The sequence below is a fragment of the Lactuca serriola genome, chromosome 3 (assembly GCF_051521515.1).
Source record: "Lactuca serriola cultivar US96UC23 chromosome 3, Lser_US96UC23_V15, whole genome shotgun sequence".
NCBI classification, from domain to species: domain Eukaryota; kingdom Viridiplantae; phylum Streptophyta; class Magnoliopsida; order Asterales; family Asteraceae; genus Lactuca; species Lactuca serriola.
In genome coordinates, this window is record NC_136410.1 from 291,670,760 (window position 1) to 291,682,915 (window position 12,156).

Here is a 12,156-nt window from a genome sequence, read left to right on the forward strand (position 1 = left end):
TGACATCCTACTTATAGGAAATGACATCCCAACCTTGCAGGAGGTTAAGTCCTGGCTTGGGAAGTGCTTTGCTATGAAGGACCTACGGGAGGCTGCCTATATCCTAGGGATAAGGATATTAAGAGAAAGGAGTAAAAGACTAATTGGACTTAGTCAGAGTACCTACATGGATAAGGTGTTGAAAAGGTTCAACATGGAGAATTCCAAGAAAGGAGATTTACCGATCCAAAGTAATACCAAACTGAGTAAGACTCAGAGTCCGAGTACAGAGGCAGAGATAGCTAAGATGAGCCAACTACCGTATGCTTCCGCTGTTGGCTCGATCATGTATGCTATGACTTGTACCCGCCCTGATGTGGCATTTGCTTTGAGCATGGTCAGCAGGTATCAGGGGAACCCTGGCAAGGCTCATTGGACCGCGGTAAAGAACATTCTCAAGTATCTGCGGAGGACTAAGGATTGGATCCTTACCCTTGGTGGGAGTGATGACTTGAGAGTATTAGGGTATAGTGATGCTGGTTTTCAGACTGATAGGGATAACTTCCGCTCTCAGTCGGGCTGGATCTTTACCTTAAATGGAGGGGCAATTTCTTGGAAGACTTCCAAGCAGGATACGGTGGCTGATTCGACTTGTGAATCAGAGTATATAGCAGCGAGTGAAGCAGCAAAGGAGGTGATATGGCTAAATAACTTCATCGGAGACCTTGGAGTTGTACCAGCTATTAAAGAACCTATGGAGATTTTCTGTGACAACAATAGTGCGGTTGCCTTAGACAAGGAACCAAGAGATCATGGCAGATCCCGACACGTGGATTAAAATATCACTTCATAAGACACAAGATTGAAGAAGGACTCCTCGTGGCGAGGAGAATATCGTCGGATGAGAATCCTGCGGATCCCCTTACGAAGGGACTGACGAGGGTTAAGCATTTTCAGCATGCGAGGCGCATCGGGCTGAGGGACGATATTAGTTTTACAGATTAGATAGTTTTCCTGAAACTTGTAAAATGTAATCGACGTTTGATGATGAATAAAATTTGTGATTTATTTATGATTAAAGTGTTACTATCATTGTCAATTATTTACTATTGTTTCAGTTTTGCATGTTTTGACTTCCAGAATAATTAATTTATTCAAACCTCCACAATCGGTCATACATCGGAAGTAGGTATGAATCAAGATTGTCATGAATTGGGATTGTAGATGGCTAAAGGTGTTTAGACATGGCAATGGTTGCTGCAACGTTCATGAGTACTCATAAGTTATGAGTATTGGTATAAACCCACGCTCACTTGTATCACTTCATGGAATTTATCTCGAGTGATCATGAGACGATAATATCATATAAGTCTTCAAACCTAGAAATATGAGTTGTTACCTATGAGTTGGTTGTGCATTGATTGCACGAAAACGCATCAGTAACTTGATGTTATAAAACGTGCCTTTGTGTACAATTCAACAAGAAGTAGAACAAGCATATGAGTCGAAGTTTATCTGTTCCTTCTAGAAATAGAAGCGATATCTGGGCCCCTCGATGATTTTGTGTTGACCCATGTACCGGGACCGGTCAGAACTAAACTGATGTGTTCAGTGAAGTTCTTAGTCAAACAAATCGGAATTCGAGAAACAACTGCCAGACAATAAGCAAGACATAGTTCCATGTGTTTGTCCGGCTGATATCATGAGAACAGAGGATTATATGATCACTTGTCTTAAAATGGCGCTTCATAGTTCGACGGAGTTTTCGAGAGCTACGATTGATGGTTGGTTCCTGAAGTTATATAGGCAAATACAGTTATTAGACTTATCCAAGTGGGAGTCTGTTGGATAAGGTGTCTAAGTCCATAACTTATTTGGTATATACTTGACCCGACCGACATGGTCCATTTGGGTTGCATCTCATCCAAACTATTTATGGATAATTTTATGAGAGTTATACACATATGTTTATTAATATATTATAAGTTATAATATATTAATATGAAGTTATGTTATTTAATTAGTATTAGTCTTAAATTAATTATGAATTAATTTAGAGATTAAAAAGAAGACTAATTAGATTATGAGCTATTGATTTTATATGGTGTGGGCTAACACTCATTTGTTAATGGGCTAGGCTTGGATGGAAGTCCATGGATGATCCATGGAGCTTTTAACCCATGGATCCTTGGAAAGGAAAGGTCATGGGTTATTAGGGTTTCACCCTAATCATGTACACTATATAAGCATGCTTATGTTGCATGAAATGGCCCCTAAGGGAAACTATTGAACTAGTGTGTGTGAGCTTGTGTGTGGCCGAAATATACAAGTGTGTATACTCTCTCAAAGTTTTCCAAGAGTTTGTGGTGTTTTGTGATTCCATTTGAGGCATTCACACTATTGGTGCTTGGCCCTCAAACTCCTCAAGAACCAAACTCAGCAAAAAGGTATGTAATCTCTTCTAACTTTTTATGTTGAAATGTTCCCCACGCCATGTTAGATAGGTTATAAACCTTGGAAAATTATTATTTTGCATGTATTTAGACAAACATAGATCCAAGGTTTATTAGGGTTGCATGCACACTTAGGAAGTGTTAGATTGCTCAAAACCCAACACTAAATTGACTACTTTACAAGTAGTAATGCGAAAATCCTTTTTGATAAATAACATATAAGTTTTCAAAAAGATTTCCTTTGTTTCATGAACTAACTTATAGCTTGTATGCTTGTTTTCCATGTTTTAACAAGTTTCAAGTTTTAAATACATTTGTAAAGGTAAGAAAGACATAAATAAGCAATTTATATTTTGAAACACAAGCTTCCTTGTGTTATACTTGAATTCCTCCCCCCCCCCTAAAAACATTAAAAAGTTGAGAAAGATATAAGGGTATGAACTCACCTTATGTGGGTGATTCAAGTGGAGACTGGAATAATGATGTTATACTCGCGAACGAAGTCCCGGGGCACAAATGAGTTACAAATAGCATGCAATGATACATATAGACAAGAAATTAGTGAATCTAACTACGAAGGCGATTAGGAAACAACCTAGGATGCAAGAATAACTCACCAAAGGAGTGTTAGAAGTAAGTTGGAAGGCTGAAATGGTGTTCACGACCCTATGGGGTGTTCACGGCCCATGAAAACATGAGTATTCACGGCCCAAGTTGAAGGGTTCACGGCCCAAGAATATGAAGAACACTAGAAGATTTTTGATGTTTAGCAAGTGATTGAAGGCCCTTTGTTGTATTCCAATAAGATACAAAAGAAAAGAGGCGTTTAAGAGAAGAAAAGAGTGTTTCTTGAGGTTGATAGTTGAAGGAGAACTCAAGTTCACAGCTGGAAGGAGTAGAAATGAATGAAAATGAAGAAAACACCTACTTATAGGGAGGAGATCATGGCCAAGAGAGAGTTGACGACCTAAGAGGGGTTCACGGCCATGAACATGGTTTGTGGCCATGAACCTCACTTGTTGAGGTTTTTATGGCTCGAATGTTGTTCTAGGCTCTTGGTTCTTACATGGTTCACTTCCTAACACGCAACCCTTATGTATAGTCGGTCTAGAAACCTATAAGTTTGACCTGAAGTTGATGTGTTTGACCTTACAAGATAGAAATTTTCGGGTTGTGACAGTGTCTATATATATATATATATATATATATATATATATATATATGCATATTATGATGGTTTGTATGGTCTATTTTCAGTATGGTGACTCTTCGAGGCAAACTGGTTGGTGGTTCTGGTGTTGGTGAAGATTCAGGCTTGGGTTATGGAGCCGAGCAGCTGGATTATCAGACACAGAAGTTCATTTTGTCTGAGATTACCCACAGCATAGTTGATCAAACTCTTTTGATCTTTGGGACAATCAAGGTGGGAATTCTAGAGATTTTGGATGAACGTTTGAGCACTTTTCAGTCTGAGATGGTGGCATTAATAGGAGCTCAGCTGCTGACTTTCAGGGAGTTCCAGGTATGTGGGACTCTAGGCTACTTCGGGGAGAAGGATTGGATCGCAAACAAGCGTTGGTTAAAGGATATCACTAACGCCTTGCACACTAGCTGTTGCCACGATGGGGAAAAGTTCAAACTTTCTTCCCGTCTCCTCAAAGACAAAGCTCGAGACTAGTGGGGGAGGTTGGGTGCTCCGTTGGTGATGAGGCTATTGATTCGATAACATGGGATGATTTTGTGATTAGATTCGTAGATAAGTTTGTTGGATTAATGTCTAAGTCCATAACTATAATTGGTAAGACTTGACCCAACCCGGCATGGTCCATTTGGGTTGCATGGCAATATGCACTTGGATAGACTATAATGAGAAAATAAGACACTTATGGTTATTAATATATTATAAGTTCTAGTATATTAATCATAAGAATAATAAGATTATTTAATTAGTATCGATCAAGAATTAATCTAGGATTAATTAAGTGATCAAAAGAAGACTAATTAAATATATGGGTTGATTGTGTAAATCATCCATACTTGTATAGTGGGCTAATGCTCCATGGATAATCAAGTTGGGCTAAAACCCATAGGATGGTCCATGGATGCTCCATGGTGTATTTGAACCCATGGATCCAAGGAAATGGAAAGTCATGACAATTAGGGTTTACCTTAATTGTAACATTATATAAAGATCTTATTCTTGATAAAATTGGTGACTAGTGTGTGTAATAGAAGGCTAGCCGATTTTCATAATGTGTAGAATTCTCTCAAGTTATTCCAAGTGTATTTGGTGTTGTGTGAACCATTTGAGGTGTCACACTTGGGGCACTAGGCACTCAAGCTTCATGAAGACATTCTACATCAAAGAGGTATGTATTCTATCTTGTTACTCTCATTGTTTTGTATGCTAGATTAGGATAATACCTTGGAAGTTCTTATTTGCATGTATAATAGAGAAAACATAGATCCAAGGTATTTAGGGTTGCATGTACACTTAGGAGTGTTAGAATGCTCAAAAACCAACAGTGGTATCAGAGCATAGGTTTGTTTTCTTGTTATACTTGCAAAAGAAGCTGGAAAATCGAGTTTTGATGCTGTCTGCCCAGCAGACTCGCCGAGTCCATGAATGGACTCGCCGAGTCCAAGGAAAAAAGCATCCAACTCGCCGAGTTGGTTCATGCACTCGACGAGTTGGACCCCCAGACAGCCTAAATTCGACTTTTTGGCTGGAATTGGACTAGGAACATTTCCCTAAGATGTTTTTGGACTTATAAACTTGTTTTTGATGTGGTAATGTTCATGCTAATCCAATTTCAAAGATAATTGTCAATAGATTCATGTTTTGTATTAGTTTAAGGTTTAGACTAATTACATGAAAAAGTTTGATTTGAATTATCTTGTTCTTATGAGTTGCTTAGATTAATAGAAAAGTTGAGTGAAATAGTTGTTTTCAATCCAAATTAATCTAATAGTTGATTCTAAAATGTTTTTTTGTAACTTGTCCTCAAGTTATATTATGACAACCGTCAATTTTCGGTCAAGTCAAAGTCAACTAAAGTCAACAAGTCAAACCGGTCAACTCAATTTGCCGTGAGTACTAGATTTTACGTTATGTAATTTCTAAACAACTCTCTATTCTAATGAGAGATCATAAATCGAAAAGTGCGTACATCTAGATCTCCTTAACCTAAAACGGTGGTACGTGGAGAGCCAAACCGATAAAACAATGTTACATACTCATCGAGAGTATGCAAGATCCTTAAACAAGGCTTAACGGGGTTTACGGACCTTGCAATGCGTAGCCGGACACTCCAAAAAGGTCACCAATGAAACCTCTCTCAATCGTTTTCACTTTATCTCTCTCTACGAGAAATCTCTCCCAAATCTCTCTAAGTATGTGAAATCTCTCCCACATATCTCTCTGTATGTGAAATCTCTCCAAGAATGTCAAATCTCTCCCAAATCTCTCTAAGTATGTGAAATCTCTCCCACATATCTCTCTGAATGAGAAATCTCTCCAAGAATGTCAAATCTCTCCCAAAACTCTCTAAGAATGTGAAATCTCTTCCAAATATCTCTTTGTATGTGAAATCTCCCCAAGTATGTCAAATCTCTCCCAAATCTCTTTGAGTATGTGGAATCTCTCTCAAATCTCTCTCGAAATCTCTCCTAACTTTCTATAATCACTCGGGTCATCCCGACCCTCGAATTTGGCGAAAACAGCCCAAAAACGGAAGTCTACGCGAAAAACGGACCTTAGGAACCGAAACCCCTCTTAGGAACCGAAACCCCTCTTAGGAACCCAACCCTCCTGATGAAGAAGGCTGCTGAACCGAACCGAAGGTACTGTTCACTAACCGAACCGAAGGTACTGTTCACTACTGTTCCCTACAGTCCGTTCGGTTCTGCCATTCTCGCCTCTTATCTCCGAACCGAAGCTTCCCTGCTGACCCTTCGGACCAAGCCTTCTGACCGAACCCTCGTCTTCGCCCTTCGCCTCTCGCTTATGGCTCGCGCCTTTCGTTCCGACTCAGCATCAGCATGGACCGAGCCTCGGCCTAGGGACCGAACCTCGGCCTAGGACCGAGAGGTCTCGCTGGGAAGCACTTTTCTCCCGGTTTTCAACCAAATTTGCGTTTTAAGCCCGTTTTTAATTGTTTTAACATGAGATTTTCACCCAAAACTTTATTTTAAAATATAAGACCCCTAAATTAATGATTTAATCATATTTTAAGGATAAAACCTTATCCAAAAGAGAGTAGGTAAAGTACAAAGGTAGAGTGTTGACTTTACCTTATTTTATGACACAAGCAACCCCATACCCACTCCATGATTAACCCACACTCCTCCCCACCATACCTTGTCACTTCCTTGTACTTTTTACCCCTCTCACAAGCCATCCCCACGTTCTAGGGCTGGTCACTCAACCCCTCTCCTTATTTTCTTTCAATCACTCTCATTTCCACCAAAGATTCAACTCCAATTTTCTCTCCAACCTTTCTCTCTAATTCAAGATCTCAAGGCTGATCATCAAGTGTTCTTCCACTCTTGGTAAGTGTAATCCATCCTTCTTGTGATTTTTACACTTCATTCTACTCAAATCATTGATAGCTTATACAAACTCCATAACTATGATACTAGATTCTCAAAAATCTTCAAGGCATCTTCAAGTGTTCTTGAGTTAAACACCTCCATTCTTCAACAATAATCTACTGAAAACATTTAAGGTGAGTTCATACCCCCATATTTTCATGTTTTCTCAAGTTTTTAGGGGGGGAATACAAGTTAAAACACCAAGAACATAACTACACTTTTCTAACAGCCTTCTTCAGAAAAGTTCAACTCCATTCACGGACTGTTTTGGACCACTTAAACAATTTAGTTTTCAAAACTGTTTTAGGTGTAAGTAGTTCCAGTTCTTAGCTTTAAAATGACTACTTGCACATCTCCATACGATTTTTCTACAATTTATGGTGATTTTTACAAAACTGTCTATCAATTCATACACCAATCCGGACCAGTCTGTGATTATGGACTTTTTCACACAAGTTGGAGGTCATTAAAAATCATGATAAAAATTATGAGTAAACTAGACACATTTTGGGAACTCTCAAAATTTACGGATTTAGTTTTCAGCTTCGTATGATTTTTCTATGAATTTTCAAAAACAGTGTAGAAAGGTTGAAAATTTGTTAACAGCTTATAACTTTCATAACACTTTGTATTATGTTGAGCAAAGTGTATAACGATAAGTTCCAAATATTGATTGTGTTTCCATGTTAGTTTATCATCATCAACTGAAATATAGTCATTCATAATAAGATTATTCGTTTATTTAGAACACGTATATTAAGCTATAATGAGCATAGTTTATGGATTCATACCATTAAAGAATTCATAAAAGAATTCTTATACATTACAAACGTTTTGGATAAACTATAATAGGTATAGTTTATGTATCATTTACTTCTCAAACTTTTTTTACCAAAGGTTTTCCGTTTAGTTCACGTAAATCTGTTAATGAATAAATTTGTGAGTCATTCCCTTCGGGTTACTTCCAAAGTAACAAATTCAAAAAGTCCTGTAAATTGTAACCAGAGTCTCTTGTAGGGAGAACGTGATAGTTGTGTATAGATCTATATTGGGTTTGACAAACCCACACCAGAGTTGCTCGCTACAACTAGACCGGCAGGTCTGTGGTGACAAGTGTCATTTCAGTTCTACGACGCCTGAAGAACGTCGTTTTCAGGCCACCTAGGTCATAGTATGGTTATGATAGCTCACATGTGGTATTAACAATCATAAGATTTACGGGTTCTAACCTTAAATTAGCGAGTTAGGTCTATTTAGCTCACTGAAATTACTTTAAGTATGGAAAAATACTTGTACGCCTTCATATCAAACAAAAAGGGTTTTATGTCGATTTAAAATCACTTTTTACACCAACAATTACATACTTTAATGTATACTTTTGGTCTTGGTATTTAAGACTACACATCATTCATTACGGAATTTTTCTCACCTCAGAAAGGGTTTTTATGCCAATTTAAAACCACTTTTATATTTTTAAGTATGACAAATATTTGTTCATTTTCGGTCCTGGTATTTAGGACTACGTAACTTTTGTAAGGAAAATATTGGATTTTCCCGGTAACATACATCTCTTTACAAAGATTGATTTTCAAACTCTTACTGTCAAAATCTTATGAACTCACCAACCTTTGTGTTGACACTTTTCAAAACTGCTTGTATTCTCAGGAATTCAGTGAAACAGGAAATCAACCACGTTTTGAGGATGGGACGATAAATCGTCGAACAGTTCATTTTGTATCATAATGTAATTGATTTGAATCATGTAAACATATACTTTGGTGTAACTTTTTCTATTATATTTATGATGGTTGTATTTACTTTGAGCACTATTATACTCGTTGTTGTGATACTCTACATGAAGTCCTCCACCCCCGGACGTTTCCGCCATCCTTGGTTTGGGGGTGTGACATATATGAAAAGTCACGTTTAAGTTTCATAAAACTCATAAATGTTGGCAAAGGTTACAAAATGAAGAGTCTAGTTCTAATTAAATGGTGTTATGACTCCATAATTTGTCCTCAAGTTATGGAGGACCAAGAGTCTCTTCATTAAATAATAAATAGATAAAAAAAAGTGTAACCTTAATTAATTCCATAAGTTATAAAATAAAGAAAAGTTAATTCTTTTATTAGTTTAAAGTCTTCCATAACTTGTCCTCAAGTTATGGAACTTGAAGAGTTTTTAGATTAAAACTACTTTAAACACATAAGTTATGGAATTAATTAGTTTTAAATAGTTTCAAAACATTCCCTCAAGTTTTGGAATTTGTAAAGTTTTCACTTATGAATACTTTAATTCCAAGCTAGCCCTTAGAATTTTAAAAGTTAAAATTCAACCCTTATACTTTATAATATTATAAGTTAATAATATATATATATATATATAAGAGTAAAGTCAGTCTTACCGCTATTACGCCTGATTCACGAAGCCGGTCTATAAGGTGGGCATAAGGTTGTTGTCTATAAAATGGCAACTTAATAGGTGTCCACTCTCACCCACCGCTTGCTTGACTGGTGGAGGGTCGTTAGCCGAACGGGTTTGACCGGACTAGAATTCTCCCTTCATTAAAAGTAGTAATGATAAATACTAAGTAACTAAACTATTAATAATACCCAATATTAGTTACTTAGGAAAATGTGAATAAGGTGCTAATCCAAGAAATTACACTTTGCACTTTGTTTAAGTCGGTTAGTGGAGCGTGTGTGGTTAACCGGCACACTAACTCGTATTTAACAAGGTAGGTAAAGGGTAACTTAATGTTTATCATAGTATCGATGGAGTGTGTGTGGTTAATCGGCACATCAATTGAGGGGTAAACACTTAAGGGTATCAAGTAATTTGGATGGTTACTTCACACCTTGTTTTGTGATCCTCAGCATCCCAGTCACAAAACCCGAAGGGCACACTCGAGATTGAAACATGCCATTGAACAGTTCAATGAATCTCAAAAGATCTCGGAGTTTCAAAACCAATTAAAACCTAATAATACATTTCGTTTATCTTGGTGGAAATTGGTGAATCGTCATTCACCTTCCTTCAAATATTTTATAGGTTGGATTACGGCATACCTCTTCTAAGTTATAAAATAGTTTGTTTGGTCCTAGCCTTAATATTTCATATTGGGTGTCATATTAAGGACTTAATATCAACTATCTTGAATATCTCCCAAAAGATGTCTGGTTTAGACATTTATGATCTTACCAAATCTCTTGAAACAAGCTTTCCTAAATGAAGATGATGTCCCTTGGAAATCATACTTCATTCACCTCCTCCAATTATTCTCCCCAACCCACAAGTTCATGAAAAGTTTAAGGTCACTCAAGTCCAATTGGCAAGGCAAGGTCTAGGTGTGGTCACATCTTGGAGATGTAGTCACATATTGACAAGCCGGGAGAGTTGGGTGTCAAAGTCTTGAGAAAGTTGGTGGTTCAATCACTTTCTAAGTCACATAGTGAGTTCCTTTGGGACACCTATGAAATAGACTATGACAAGACCCTTAATGATCTTATCTATTTGTTAAGATCAACTTCCTTAAAACTTGATGGACATTGACAATAGTGACACAGGAAATACAGGAAAGCATTCTCTTCCCAATGGAAAGGGATCGGCCATAGTCAACTCGGTTGACCAAATGGTAAAGAGAAAAGCTAAGTCTGTGATAGTCCCGCGTACCATTATCAAAGGTTCCATATGTTTATATTGCCAAAGGAAGGGACATTGGTTACGAATCTGCCAAATTTACCTAAGGATGTTGAAGTAAATAAGTTTAACTCTACTTCAGGTAAAGTCCACTATCTAACTCTGCTAAGTTTCTAATATGAGATTCTTGTTACATGATGTGACTGGATCACATGTTGATGTTTTAAGAATCAAAGAAAAGTAAAGAAACTTAAAGAAAGAATATGCTGAATCTGATCGCGTAGATGGATTTCTATCACGTAGCTTGAAGATCGGATTCTTGAGCTACTTCTTAGGAGTTATGAGATATTGCTTAAGAATAGATAACAACAAGTTTTCATATGGATTGTACGGATAAGTTTTTCCGCAAAGTTTTAAATAAAAGAAAATTTTGATTTTATTTATTTTAAAATATCCTTACAGTGGCATTTGAGGAAAAATTGTTGCTTATATGATTCCATTAATAGCAAGAGTGGAAATATGAAATTGATTTTTTCATTTGTGGTAATGTCTAAATTTACCAAATAAGGAAAGATTCTCATCACCCAAGTTTCAATTGGACCGGAACTTGGAATCATGCAAGTTGTATAGCATGATGAATGAGAACTTTCAAGTATTGGAAAATTAAGACTAATTACTTGTTCACATGGATGTGTGAGTCAAGTAACGGACTAAGGGATCGAGTACACATTCTTTTGAACTGATTAAATCCACCACAAAAGATTGATAACACTATTCGTCATAGTTTACAAAAGCTCCGTAAATATGAGTATACTTACAAGCTTAAGTGTAACTCTGAGACATTGGAAAAAGGTTCCAATGTAAGGCAGAGCGAATAAGAAGAATCAAATTAGGCAGAAGGATAAAAGTTTCTTAAATCTGAAAAGATGGGAGAGTACTTTAGTATCATTTTTGTGATCATCTTAATGATTAAGAAGCCATATCAAAGTTAGTTCTCTAAGGAAATCTTAGTGTATTCTTATGACTAAGAAGAGGAACTTGAATTGTTGAAATGGTTAACTCAAGAAGATGAGTCATACTTCGTTCCAATACAAGTCTTAGAGTCATACTCCAAGATTGTAACTTGAGTGACATGTCTTAAAGAAGGTTTAAAACACTTGTGAAATGTAAGAGTAAAAGTTTTCTATTCTTGTACATTTGAAATTGGTAAGTTGTGATGTTTTGGATAAAACAAAGACCAACTAAGGCCAATTGTGTGAAGTGTTTGTCTTGATTAGAATCCGCACTATCTCTTGGATGTTTGACAAGGGAGTCTTATATGTCAAGAGGATAGTGGGAGTGTTAAAGGTCTTGAAAGTCTCAAGAACTAATAAAGAATAAAACCTGAAGTTCTTCACTAGCACACGACTTGAGGTTTATAACCTATCGTGTTGACATATTCTGTGCCCATTCTGGTTAAAGTTGGTTTTGCATATTAGTTCTTAGAGTTCTC